Source organism: Furipterus horrens, unplaced genomic scaffold, assembly GCF_987537825.1.
Source record: "Furipterus horrens unplaced genomic scaffold, mFurHor1.1.pri manual_scaffold_5, whole genome shotgun sequence".
In the NCBI taxonomy this organism is placed as follows: Eukaryota; Metazoa; Chordata; class Mammalia; order Chiroptera; family Furipteridae; genus Furipterus; species Furipterus horrens.
In genome coordinates, this window is record NW_028327175.1 from 29,267,790 (window position 1) to 29,282,983 (window position 15,194).

Below are 15,194 nucleotides of genomic sequence, written 5' to 3' on the forward strand. Positions count from 1 at the left end.
CAATGAAATCTGTTCAACACATTGAGTTATTATTCCTGAGTTTGCAAATGTTCTTCTCTGCATCTGTACCTGTGTGGTAATTGGTGCCCATTGACCTTAGGTCACTGCTGTCCCACAGAGACTTAGAGATAGGGGCATTATCTTCCTTGATGATTACATTTCAAAGGGATGACCCCCCCACCCCCATCCTTGAGAAAAACACTTTGGTGCTATAAAAGTAACCATGGTTTTTAAAAGATTTACATCTCAAAAGAACAGAGAAATAATTTGCAATTTAAAGTTTTCTAAAGTAAATGCTACAGTAAAAGGGCCAGGAGTCAGGAAGAATCCCGTCTAAAGTTAAATCAAGCTGAGGGGAACTTGAAGGCTTGGTCAGTTGTAAGACACCAACTAGAATTCTAAGCTTTTCCTGTCAGCTTCATTCAACTCACAAGAACATTAGCTCCCCAAGGCTAAGGCTTGTCTCTTTCCAGGTTCTTTGCAGCCTCCAGCATGATTCCAGACCCAAATAAGCTCAGTTAAGTACGTTTCCAAAAAAAAAAAGCTACTCCTAGCCCATCCCCTCACTACTCTTTTACTTCGCAACCTAGAAAGAACATCTAAATCCTTAAGAGATGGAAAAACTCTCCCCTAATTGAAAGGTATGGTGATATAAGGTAGTAGTAAACAAATTGAAAACCCTTGGGCCTTAGTGCTTCTTTAGAATTTTTGTTTTATTAACTAGTTGGGGAGAGAAGAAAAGCGGAGAATAGGGAGAACCTTAACCTGTACAAAAACAAAGGAGTCATGAAACTGAAATGTTCCTTTAAAAATCTGGTAGGGTAAATAATGGTACCATTAGAAAAACGACTTTCCCTGCCTTTGTGGGAGCATGTATCTGGACACCATTATTTCAGTCAGCTTCTAACAGTGTCATTTAGACGACAAAATTAACACCTCATTAAGAAAATTAGTGGAAACTAGGTAGCCGCACAGCAATTATTGTCCAAAAGGGCAAAGTTTTAAAAGGTGAAGTTAGTAGGCTGACACTTTTATTAAGTAAAAATTCACTAAAGACAGCATCTGCCTGATGGGAGAAACACACAATATAGTGAAAGAAATTGCAGGATCCCCACTGGGTCTTTCATCATCTCAGCAACACATCATTAGTCATTCAGCATGAATCACATAAACAGTCAGAAGGGTATTTTGACATGCACTCATTTAACAAAATACACCTTCGCCCTTCAAAATAAATTTAATATTTTCCAAATCTCAATGTCTTGACTTTTTGCTTGTGTTGGCTCGAATTTAGCCCTAAAAACTGTGGCCTTTCTTTAGTCAATTCATTCATCACATATTTATTGAAAATATATGCCAAGTACCAAGCCAGGCCCTGGATGTATGGTAATGTAGGAGGCCGCTCTCATGGGGCTAAATGTTTAATGGGAAATTATGACATAAATAAAAGTCCCTTAATAACTATTGTGATTTCAGCTAGAGGGCACTGGCATTAACTTAGAGATGACTTTACCCTAAAATACATTTATTATTAAAGTTATATTCTGGGGTAGACTCAAAACTAAACTAATCATCTAATATTCCTGCTCAACTTTTTAGTTTAAAGCTGTAACTGAGTAATAACCAGTGTTCCAAACTTGAGTTTTCAATAATAGAGGGATTATGCATCCAATAATGACACATTCATACAATGTGTTATTCTGATACCATTGAAAGATGATAATGAAGAAATGTTTATGTAATATTACAGAAGACAATACATTATGTGTATGTCTTTGTTAAAACTATTTAAAAGTAGGATAAAAATAGAAATTAAATGCATCAAAATACAAATTATGATTATATTAGCATATTATTTAAAGGGATACTAGTGAGAAGTATTTTTGTCCACAGATCACAAGGTAACTAACTATACAAAGTCCTGGAGGTTGGGGTACTTGGCTAAAGAACAGTCAAAAGTACAATGGAATGTAGAATATTGAATGTGTTAACTCATCTCATAAATTATGAACAGTATATTAGTATTTGTCCTATAATAATCAGGGACAGATATAGATTTTATGAGGGCTGATGCTTGTAATTTATATACTTATGCAATATTTTAAAAGTAGATTTTATTTTTTGAGATCACTTCTAGGTTCACAGCAAAGTTGAGTTTCATATGGTCCCTCTCCACACACACACACAGCCTCTTCCACTATCAACATCTCCCTCCAGAGTGGTATGCTTATTACAACACATGAACTGGCACTGACACATCATTATCTACCCAAAGTCCATAGTTTACATTAGAGTTCATTCTTGGTTTGTACATTCTATGGGCTTAGATAAATGTACAACTATGTGTTGATAGATAACAGAATTAACAACTCAGAACAGAAAAACAAGAAGGGACAGAACAGAATGACCACCAGAACAAAAAGAAAAACTGGTTACAGAACACTGAGAAAGGACAAACACATTCTAGGAGCAGAAAGAATACAGGGCAGGGAGTGAATTGGGTGGTGAAACCCCTTAGCCAATAAGGGAACAACAACTCATTGGAATATAGAAAATAACCAATAGAAATTTATACAACATACACTTCTCCCAGTGCAGTTTGTTGCTTTAAAAACCAGTATTCTAACCCTTTTTGGGTGGGAATTGGTCCTGACCTGGGTAATTATTCCCCCTCTCACTGGAGAGTCCTCCCCAATAAATCAATTGTTTCACTATAAGCTCGCTGCCTTCTCTTGGTTTCTTGGTGTCTCCAGACTCACATGTGTATCCTTTTTGGTATCATACAGAATAGTTTCACTGCTGTAAAGTTCTTTGTTCTACCTTTCCAACTTTACTCCCCGAACCTCTGGAAATCGCTGATCTTTTTACTATCTCCAGAGTTTTGCCTTTTCCAGAATATCAGATAGTTGGGTGATAATGATGTGTCAATGCCAGTTCATGTACATTGTAATAAACATACCACTCTGGAGAGGGATGTTGATAGTGGAAGAGGCTGTGTGTATGTGTGGAGAGGGACCGTATGAAACTCAATTTTGCTAGGAAAAATGAGTTTATACTCTTTTCAGATTGGCAGCTTTCAATGTCTTTAAGGTCCTTCCATGTCTTCTCATAGCATGATACCTCATTTCTTTTTAATGCTGAATAACATTTCGTTGTACAAATGCACTACAATTTATCCATTCATTCACTGAAGGACATCTTGGTTGCTGCCAAGTTTTAGAAATAATGAATAAAGTTGCTATAAGCATTTATGTGAAGGTTTTATGGAGACATATGTTTTGAACTCATTTGAGTAAATAATGAGGAATGCAACTACTATATTATATGGTAAGAGGAAGTTTAGCTTTGTAGAAAAGTGACAATCTTCCAATATGTGTTCCCACCAGCAATGTAAGAGAGACTTCCTTTTGCTCCACATCCTCATCAGCTTTTGGTGTAGTTGGTGTTTTGGGTTTTGTCTACTTTAATAGGTGTATGGTGGTATCTTCCTGTTTTAACTTGCAATTCCCGAATGACATTTCTATATGCATCTGTATCTCTTGCCGACTATACCCTCTGTATATCTTCTCTGATGAAATGTCTGCTTAGGTTTTTTCTCCCATTTTTTAAATCAGATTGTTCATTTTCTTATTGTTGAGTTTTAAGAGTTCTTTGTATGTTTTGGATGATATTTCTCTTTGAGATGTGTTTTTTGCAAATAGTTTCTTCCAGTCTATGCCTTGTCTTTTCTTTCTCCTGATATTTTTTGTAGAGAAGAAGTTTTTTTATTTTAATGAAATCCAACTTATCAATTGTTTCTTTTATGGTTATGTCTTTAGTATTGCACAATTTAGTTTTTTTAAGGAAAAATACCAAATTATGAATAAAAATTGCTTGATCTGCTCCCAAAGTCTTATAAGGGCTCATGAAGTCAGGGGCTCTGGTGTTGAAGCCCCATTTGCTTTATAGTAAATAACACCTCCAGCAAGTATGTTAATAAAATAAATTTTATTCAGATAGGCAATAAAGACAAAGAAAGTGTATTTGCAGTATCTTGTGGGAAAACCCTGTACTATCACTTTCAAATGTACTTCTTTCCCTGTATTTAGCCAATTACCCTCCTACTACACAAATGTGCACACACTCACAAAAACACACACACACTTAAACATACATATGAACTCTTTTCTCCTTTAAATCCCTACTGGGCTATTGCATAATTGAAGCAACTTGCGATAATGTCTTCTATGTCTTTTGTTATCTTTACATTACTACTAATTTTTCCCCAAATACATCACTGTAAACTGCAGTCTAATCAGTTTTAAAACACATTTTTCAGGAAAAGTAGAGTGTTATAACCAACTATTGGTATTTTAACTAAAAATAATTTTTAGTATTACTGGCAGTACATATAACTAAATATATTTATTATTAAAAGCAAACTGAAATGTGAAAGCTTGTCATTAGCATTTTAAACTTAGTGTAATAGATCAATAATGAATAGTTTATATATTTAAAACAAGTCACTGAGTTAATATTTATTAACAACATTTATACATCACAGCATGTAAGATGAATTATTGAGTGTCTTTAGCAAGATATACATAAAGAGCATAAATTAGTGTTTGGTCATTAATATATATTTGCTTAGCTGTTGCATGTCCTTATTTATAACAACCTAATTGTAATTATAACTAAATAATTTATAATACATATTTATGGGAATCATGCATTAATCTCCTAACAGATTTCACTGCCTTTCACTCCGTTGTGTACAACACATCTTACACACCACAGCCAATGTTATTCTTCTCAAGATTCCCCCCAACAATTTTTTCACATCATTACACCTCTTTCTCTCTCTCAGGACACACTGGCTAGGTTAGCTTTCCCTAATCATGCTGTGCACATGTGATCTGTGCTCCCAGTACTAGAGATGTTTTTCATGTTGCTAGACTCTAATCTTCATTTAAAAGCCAAAGGAAACCTCCCATTTCTTTAGAACTTCTCTCTCTCTCTGAGCTTCCCTAAACTCCTGTATTGTCTACTGCTTGTGCTCCTCACTTAATATGTAACCCTTACTATGCCCTGCTCTTTGGTAACATTTATTAATGTGTGCTCCCTCAGTTGCTAGACAGCAAGTTAATTTGAATTCTTCTTTGTGTCCTCAACACATGCCATCAAGTCTTGAACATACAACTAGTCAAAAAGTATTTATTCATTGTTTCCAGACATGTAGCTAAATTACTTTACACCACTTAGTGAAAAACATTATGGCATCTCACATTAAATAATCAGCACTTGGAATTTACAGATATAGCATTTTTCACATAAAAAGTTTACAAACACCCTGAAAGTATATAATGTGTAGTAATCTCTAATTATATTGAGGCATAAAATTGCAATAGCCATATGCATTCATTCTCAAAGAAACTTTATTGTCCTCTTTTAATACATATCATTTAACCCTCAGAAGAGTCTTGTGAGTTGGGCATTAGCATTCCAGTTTTACAGATGAGAAAACTGAAGAAAATAAATTCTCCATGTGGATGTGCAAATTTACTAATTTGTGAATAATTTGCAATATGTTCCTCAGCCATATTTCTGATCCACTGTCTTGAGATTTTGTATCTCATTTCTAGCAAAATTATGTCAATAATATAGCTCTTAACTAAAGAAATGAATTCCAAAGTACATGTTTACATGGAATTTGGAAATAAAAACCCTCATATCTTGATACATACCACTACAGCTCTAATTATAGTATCAATGTAGAAATAAATAATGACATTTGACAAATGGGTTTTACACAGTATTTAGAAGACACATAGAAGTTTAAAAGCATTACTCTAGCTATACATGTCTGAAACTTCCAGAAAATGATTCCATTAAATCAAATGACCACTTGTACAAAGGTACATATTTCCTCATTTAAGATAGGAAACACATAAAAATATATAGGATATTCAAAAGGATGCAAATGTTTAGTAAACCAGCATACCAAATTTAATATATTGGACACCTGAAAACAAATATGGAATCTATGCATAAACATTAAAAATGTAATTGGAAAATGTAATTGTAAATTTTTAGATACAACATGAAAGGTATGATCCATGAAAGTGTTGATTGGCTGGACTTCATTAAAATTAAAAAAATGCTCTTTGCAAAAGAATAAAAGGGTAAGCCACAGACTGAGGGAAAATATTTGTAAAAAAACATATTTGATAAAGAAATATTGTCCAAAATAAACAAAGAACTATTACAACTCAATAATAAAAAAACACTCAACTTGATTAACAACTGGGTTTACATTTGATCACCACAACTACATTAATACCAAGAATGATCCGCATTTCCCTTTAAGACAGTTGTGTTCTATTAAAATCTAACTTCTGTATATTTGTAATATTACTTAAGGTGTTTTCTGGGTGTGCAATATTCATATATATGTTGAATCATGCTTTTAAAACTTCACTATATTGTTCTTGTTGTACAGGCTTAGCTAATGTGTCTTTTCTGCATCATGTTTCTTAGAATGTCCAGATGGGGATTTAATACATGTTAGTTTTGCCACACAGCCCAAAAACCGTGTTTCCAGGAAACTCTGTGAGTTTGTAACTAAATGGTACAGGTAACATCTTCAGCATTGTGTTATGTTAAGCATGTTTTCTCAGTCAGGACATTTTTGGCATATGGACTGAACAATTCTTTGTTCTGAGTGTTGTTCTGTACCTTGCAAGATGTTTAGCAGCAACCTTGGGCTCTGCCCAACAATTACCAGCGGTGTGAAACAGGTCAAATAAAGTCAACTGATACTTAAATAATGTGATATTTAAGGGGATCATAAAATTTCCAAGATACAGTACAAAGTAGTGCTTTATAAAAAATTGATATCACCATCCTCTAAATGCATTCACATTGATAAAACAAAACTAGGTGTTTTTAAATGTAAAAATATTATTGCTATGTTAAAAATATGCAAGAAAATTGAAATGTATCTTTTTTCTTGTAATAAGGTCTGTCTCTACATAACTAATTATAAAACATAATCTCAGTAAATATTTTAAACTTCAAGTATTAAGATTCTAGCCAACACCTTTGTCTGAATTCTGATATTTTCAAAAACAGAACAATATATAAAATGAGAATAGTCTAAGTTCTCCAACTTAAAATAATTAGATGAGAAGTTCATTAACTATTTTCAGCACAGAAAAGAAAATGTATTTGAAAAAGCTATGATCTTTGATTTCATGATTCTTGTTATAACAGGAAGTCTGAAAATTTCCACAGGTTCACTGAGAAATCCATCTTCCAGAAATAATAGTTTTTGTTGGAGTACGGAAATAACTAACCACTTTTTCTTAATGTATAATTTAGAATAAAGGGCAAAGTCATCAAAATTTTGCCCACAGTATAAAATATTTTGCACAAGGAAAAATATATTATTGTATAGAATGGGCTTTTGCATATAGATAGAAAAATACATGGGTTTTAAGCTTTTAGTGCAATTTTAAGAATGTGAACAATCATTGACAAGTCAGAAGAGAGAAATGTTAACTGCAGGCAACTTTTAATCTGCAACAGCTTCAGCCATTCCCATGGAACACTGTGCTGTTTCTTCAGGTTTGGACAGCTTTGCAGAAGGGAGCCTGGCCCAAAGTGCAAGGAACTCTGTTTTATGTATTCATCAAAGAGGGAAACTTTTAAAAATATGCCAACATTGAGCATTAGAGAGGATGTGAACAGACACTTCCGTGTTATTGATTGGTGCAAAATTAATAATAATACCTTGCATTAGTGAGGGTTCTCTAGAGAAACAGAACTAATAGAATATACATACTTTGTGTTGAATGAGCCAATTCTTTATAATAAATCTCTTTCTCTCTTGATAGATAGTTATAGGTATATATGCAATTATGGAGGCTGAGAAGCCCTGTCATCTGCCATCTACAAATTGGAGACTGCAGCAGCGTAGTTCAGACTCAGTCCAAAAACCCGAGAACTCTAGAAAACTAATCGTGTAGACTCCAGTCTGGGAACAGCGCACCACCCGGTGCAGGGCCAGCATGCAAGCTCGCCATAAGACCTGGAGAATGGGCCCGACTGCGTGGGATGCAAGGTGGTGAGTAGAATTCTTCTTATCCACAGCCCACAATGTAGAGCTGGGACAGCAGAGTCGACACATGCTAGATGTTTTCATACCCAAATGCCCTGAACACACAAGATACACTGCAAATACTAAATGCCTGGCAAACAAACACTGGACCATCATGCATACACTAGATGTTCTGCAAACACTAGTCACTATGAATCACCCAAGTTTCTCTAGTTGATAAGAATTTGCAGAGGAAATACTGTAAAGTCAGAGTTGCCTATAAACTTCCTAAAATAAGAATTAACACACAGATGACCGACCCCAGAAATTTCTCAGTTCTAACTTCTGTGCTATGACAAAGACTTTAGACTGCTTAGTTCTAGTCACTATATTTAGTTTGGGAAAATGGAGGAAGCTCCACATACTGAGCACAAATTAAGGTATAGAACACAAGATGAACCTGACACACTCTGAGGATGAGAAAACTGCAAAGCCAGAGTGAATTGGCGTCAGTTCAGAGGGAATAAAAAACAACTTATGTTTTTTTGTCCTGCCTTAGTAAGTCATATTTTCTTTAAACTTTAAACTCTCAAATAAAATTTCACTTATGAGAGCACCTTCCCAAAGGCCTGTTGCTGTTCCACCTGCACTATCTCATAGGGTGACTGGGCCCTGAAGGCCTCTAGGCTTGCACCTCATTTGCCTTCCCCTGATCGCAGAGGTGGGGGCGGGGTATGTTTTGGGGGAAGAATTTCAGCATGAAGAGGTCTGGCCAGGCTTTCTTTTTTGGTGATCTTTCTGATTATTCTTTGCAGCAGTCTGGTCCCTTGGGACATGAAGCTGAGTGATGGTTTGTGCTGCTGTAAAGCTTGTTTTTGTGAGCTGCAAAACCGCACACCTCAGACAGCCTTGGGAAATTCAGAGAGAAGAAGCAGGTTATGAGATGCTTTATCAGATATTACTCCTACCCAAGCAGACCCGGCCTTTGTTATTGGGATTTGCAATTATATTTCTTTCCCTTAAACTGGCAAAAATATTGTAGTATCTTTAAAAGAATCTGTTATGATTAAAGTGGCACTTCTTTCCAGGTTGGCCTGGCTAACTTGGAATCATAAAAAATCTTAGTCTATATATACAATAATATATTTATTGAATTTTTGAATTCTCAAATACAAAATTCTTTTTATAAATATAAAGTCAATTAGTGGTAATGCCACGAACATCTACATGTTCTAGGAAAAATCAAGTGTGGTAACTCTCTTCTTTGATGAAACATGTCACTTCCTGCACTGGTGGCTTGGTGTCTGGGGACTGGGATCTATGGTCCCATATGGACATGTCTCTCATCTTCTGGGAAACCAGAGGGGAGGCTCCCAACACAGTTGATCTTGATATTGTATTTTCAATTTAAGAACCTTGTACAGCTAAAAAATTTGAATGCATGTTGAATCATTTATTTATAATTGCTTACTGACTTTGTAATTTCATTTATAAAATGTTTTATATTAACAAAAAATTATATTAAGGACAGAGTAACATATCTCACATACATACATGTTTTCTTTTGATTATAAATGTAAATGATGTAAAGTTCTTCAAAATGCTAATGAATTTATTGTTTAATTTATGTTTATATTTATTTACTAATAGCTTATAAAATAAAGGCAACAACCACTTAAAAATCTAGGATAAATTTACATAGAAACTTAATAACTCTAGCTGAGGTATTTAGATTTTTTTTTTCTCTGAACTATTTTCTACTGGAGTTTACCTTCTGTCACATGCAATCAGCATAATTAATCAATCTATTTCCTTGTGGTAGAAGTAAGAAATTATCTTTTTCACATAGCTTTTCTTACTTATTCTAGCTTCTCTCTTACCTAAGACAGAAATGCTGGCTCAGGTAAACTGAGGAATACAGACAAGATGAAACATGTGCTAAGTTTCTTTATCATCTCAATTAATGCCCCCCAATTTTTTAAAAAAGAAAAGTCACATAGATTTTGTAACATGATTGATGTGTACATTCTAGCTGTATTCTGAGAAGGAGGCAACAGTTCCTCCCTCCCAGGCCCTTACTAATATCAAAGACTGTTTGTGAAGTTCTGGAAAAAGGTCTCACATTCAGAACACTTCATTGTGAGCTTTCTTTCTTCATTCTCATTACTTTAGTTGTTGTTAAAAAAAAAAAAAAAAAAAAACTCATTCACTTAAATTCTCAGTTTTTCATAATATTATGATCAGGTCTATTCAACTAACAATGATAGGAATCTTAGGGAATTATCAACAGCAAGGAAATCAATTGAAGGTTAAATTGTAAACATGGAATTTTATATTTCTATAAGTAATCACTAATAATTATTAAATAAAATAATTATAAATAATATTAATAATTCTTAAATAATCTGAGTAATTAGTAGTTAGTATAAACATAAAACATGTTGAAAATTATTATACATGAAAGGAGGAAGAATCCTGAATATTTATGCTGAGAGAATAAAATTGCATCTCAATATAAGGTAAGTCAAAGTCTCCTTCAAAAGTTACATATATTATTAAAGAATAGAAGTAAAAGCAGAGCTAGATACATCAAGGGCACTCCAAACACAGAAACACCATTGTTGTTGGTATTTCGAAAATTATCTCTTATATTGAAGTTTCACAAAAAAGAAAATGGTTGTTCAAAGGCTATGACCATGGATATAAACACAGAACATACAGAATAAATATGAGTCTTCCTCACTCAGGAGAAACGGAGACTCTTAAAGGTCAAAAAGAAAGACCTTAAAACCAATATAGGCTGGCAAAGGGATTCTTGGTAAGCATCTCTTCTGATAAGAAGCACTATTAAGTGTATCAGATAATGCTACCGAAAATAAATTTAAACCCAAATGTAACTGGTAATCGGAAGTTTAAATAGATTTGTGATATAAATAATAATGACAATATTATAAAGTACCTCATTCGTATTTAGCATCTTAGGGTTTTACAAATGTTTTTGGAAATGATCCCTCATACAGTCCTAATTTTCCATGAGAATATTGAGGTCCAGAGAAACCTAGTCACTTATCTGAAATGTCACAGCCTGCCCAGCAAGGCTGCCATTGCAGGTCTTGGGCCAAGGGCTCTTCTCTCCCAGATGTTCTGACTGATTCAGAAGAGATAGGAGCAGGCATGAGAAATGAGTGGATCAGAGCAAATATTGCACCAAAGTAGGTCTGTTAAAAAGCCCAAAGGAGTAAATTTTTATTTGTTTTAGCCTCAATTTTTTTTCCTGAAAAGTGACAGGTAATTTTGCCTCAGCCAGCAATACTATACATAAACCAGTTAAATTTTCAAAAACATAGCTAATAGAAAAACTTTTTAGGTTTCATAAGAGGCTTGCACTCTCATGCTCTCTCTCTCTCTCTCTCTCTCTCTCTCTATCATCATCATCATCATCATCATCTTCATCATCATCATCATCATAGGCTGCAAACAACCTCACCTTGCTATTTTTGGAAATTTGAATTCTCAAATTACCCTCAAGCCTTCCCACAAAATCATGGATTTTTCTTCATATACCTGGAAAAATTAAAAAGTAAAGCTATCTTTTTAAAACTGAAGATATTTAAACATTGTGGAGAAGTTTTATATCAAGCATTGAAACCCAACTTTTGGCATTGATAGTACTTCAGTAGTTATAGCTAACTAAAAGCATAGGAAGAAATATGTTTCATCATTTAAATATTTTTCAAGATTATTTTAGGAGATTAAAAAGCCTTTGCTAAAAATGCTTTTGCATATGCACTATTTAATTGGAAGTGCTTTGAATGTTTGGGACTTGTGGCAATGCCGTCCAAGTTGTCCACATGGAATCTAAAGGAGACCATTCTTCATGGCCCACATAGGCCTCTGACAACATCACAAGAGAAAGGAGGTAGCTATGGGAAGGAAGATGCAGAGGGACAGATACTTTTCAGACTCATATTAAAATATCTTCAAGAGTTAATGGAGACTTCCGGCCAAGATGGAGGCGAAGACAGACATGATCCGTCTCCCTCCACAACTAAGAAGGAATACAACTACCTCAAAACTATAAACAACCGGAAGTTCCAGAAAAATCAAACTGCATGGAAGTCGAGCAAACAAAGATATAAAGAAGAAATACTTATCCAGACAGGTAGGAGGGGCCAGCCAGGGTGGAGAGGATGCAGTGAGTGTAGTGATGGCAGCAGCGGTGGCAGCGGCAGGTCAGCAGAAAGTGCAGTCACACGTTTTGAAAGGTCATGAGGGACACCTGGGGAGTGTTCTCAACTCCTCACCAGACCTCACAGCTAACGGTCCCAGCACTGGGGAAAATCAAGCCTCATTGCTTCTGACTATGCAGACCAATGAGGGTTGGGGTGGAGGCAGAAACTGCCAGTCTCTCAGCAGAGTCTGCTTGTTTAAAGGGCCACCACAGCCCTAGAACATCTGCAGACCCATCCACTCAGGGAACGACAGTCAAGGAAACAGTTAGAGGGGAGCCAATCCGGTGCAGAAGTGGGAGAGGTGCCTAGAAAAGGAGCGAGTGCTGGGCAGGCGGCATTGTTCTCTCTCAGACGTCTCCCCCACAGAGAGCCTCACAACTTGGTGAGACAGGTCGCCCTGTATGGATGAATCCCTAAGGCTCTGCTCCTTACAATGTAACAGGAGTGACAGCTCTACCTGGGACGTGGAGGCAAACAAACACAGGAGCCTGTCAGAATGAGGAGACAGAGAATTATGGCCCAAAAGGGAGAACGAATCAAAGTTTCAGTGGGAGAACTAAGTGATGAGGAGATAGCCAACCTAACAAATGCAGAATTTAAAACACTGGTGATAAAGATGCTCACAGGCTTGACAGATATGTTTGAGTATGGCAAATACATAGGAGAAAAAGCAAAGGCTACACTAAGCGAAACGAAGGAAAATCTACACAAAACCAATGATGAAGGAAAGGAAACCAGGGTTCAGATCAATGATTTGGAACATAAGGAAGAAAACAACAGTCAACCAGTGCAGAATGAGGGAGCAAGAATTGAAAAAAAATGAGAAAAAGTTCCCAAATTTTGCGAAGGAGATGGACATACAGTTCTGGGAAGTACAAAGGGTCCTGACAGAGCTAGACCCAGAGAGGATCACAGCAGGACACATCATGACTGAGATGCCAAAGATGAAAGATAAAGACAGAGTCCTTGGGGCAGCAAGAGACAGGTGGAGAGTTGCCTATAGGGGGGTGCCTATAGGACTATCAGCTGATTTCTCAGAAGACACTTTGCAGGCAGGAAGGGATGGCAAGCAGTATTCAATGTGATGAAAGGCAGCCTGCAACCAGGATTACTCTATCCAGAAAATCTATCATTTGGAATGGAAGTGCAGATTAAGTGTTTCCCAGACAGGGTAAAGCTAATGGAGTTCATCATCACCAAGCCATTATTATATGAAGTATCAAAGGGACTTACTTAAGAAAAAGAAGATTAAAACTATGAACACTAAAATGACAACAAACTCACAACTATCAACAACTGAATTTTAAAAAATTAAAACAAAATCTAACTAAGCAAACCAGAATAGGAACAAAATCATAGGTATGGGGATCATTTGGAGGGTTATCAGCAGGGATGGGGGAGGGAGAGAAATGGGGAAATGGTGCAGGGACTAAGAAGCATAATTGGTTGGTACAAAATAGACAGGGGGAAGTTAAGAATAATATAGGGAAGGGTGAAGCCAAAGAACTTATATGCATGACCCATGGACATGAACTAAGGGGGGTGGAATTACTGGAGGGAAGGTGGGTACTGGGAAGAGGGGAGCAAAGGGGGAAATTGGAACTACTGTAACAACATAATAAAAATATACTTAAATTAAAAAAAAATCTCTATCTTTAACCTTTGGTATTTAATTATGATGTGTCTTGGTTTGGGCCTTTTTGCATCCATTGTATTTAGGATTCTCTGTGCTTCCTGGACTTGCATATCTATTTCCTTCACTAAGCTAGAAATGTTTTCCTTCATTATTTTTTTCTAGTAGATATTCAATTCCTTGCCCTTTCTCCTCTTCTTCTGGCACCCCTGTGATGTGAAGGTTGGTATGCTTGAATTTGTCCAGAGGCTGCTTACACTATCTTCATTTTTAAAATTATTTCTTCTTGTTGTTGTTCTGATTGGTTGTGTTTTTGTTCCTTATGTTCCATATAAGTTCTTTGATTCTCAGCTTTATCCATTCTACTGCTGATTCCCTGTAAATTATTTTTTAAGTATATTTTATTGATTATGTTGTTATAGTAGTTCCAATTTTCTTTCCCCTTTGCTCTCCTCTGCCCAGTACCCCCCTTTCTTCCAGCAATCCCACTCCCTTTAGTTCATGTCCATGGGTCGTGCATATACATTCTTTATCTTCACCGTTTCCTGTATTATTCTTAACGTCCCCCTGTCTATTTTATATTTATCAATCATTCTTCTTAATCTCTGAACCATATCCTCATTTCTCCCCCTTCCCCCTCCCAGCTGATAACCCTATGAATGATCCCCATACCTATGATTTTGTTCCTATTCTAGTTTGCTTAGTTGGATTTTGTTTTTATTTTTTAGATTCAGTTGTTCATAGTTGTGAGTTTGTTCTCATTTTAATGCTAATAATTTTTATCTTATTTTTCTTAAATAAGTCTCTTTAACATGTCATATAATAATAGCTTGGTAATGATGAGCTCCTTTAGCTTTACCTTGTCTGGGAAGCACTTCATCTGCTCTATGATTCTAAATGATAACTCTGCTGGATAGAGCAGTCTTGGTTGTAAGTCCTTGCTTTTCATCACTTTGAATACTCTTGCCAGTCCCTTCTTGCCTGCAAAGTTTCTTTTGAGAAATCAGCTGATGGTCTTATAGGCACCCCTTTGTAGGTAACTCTCTGCTTTTCTCTTGCTGCTTTTAAGGTTCTCTCTTTATCTTGAAACTTTGGCATTTTAATGATGATGTGTCTTGGTGTGGTCCTTTTTGGGTCTAGCTTGTTTGGGACTCTCTGTGCTTCCTCGATTTGTATGTCTGTTTCCTTTCACAAACATGAGGAGTTTTCCTTCATTATTTTTTCACATAAGTTTTCAATTTCTTGCTCTTCC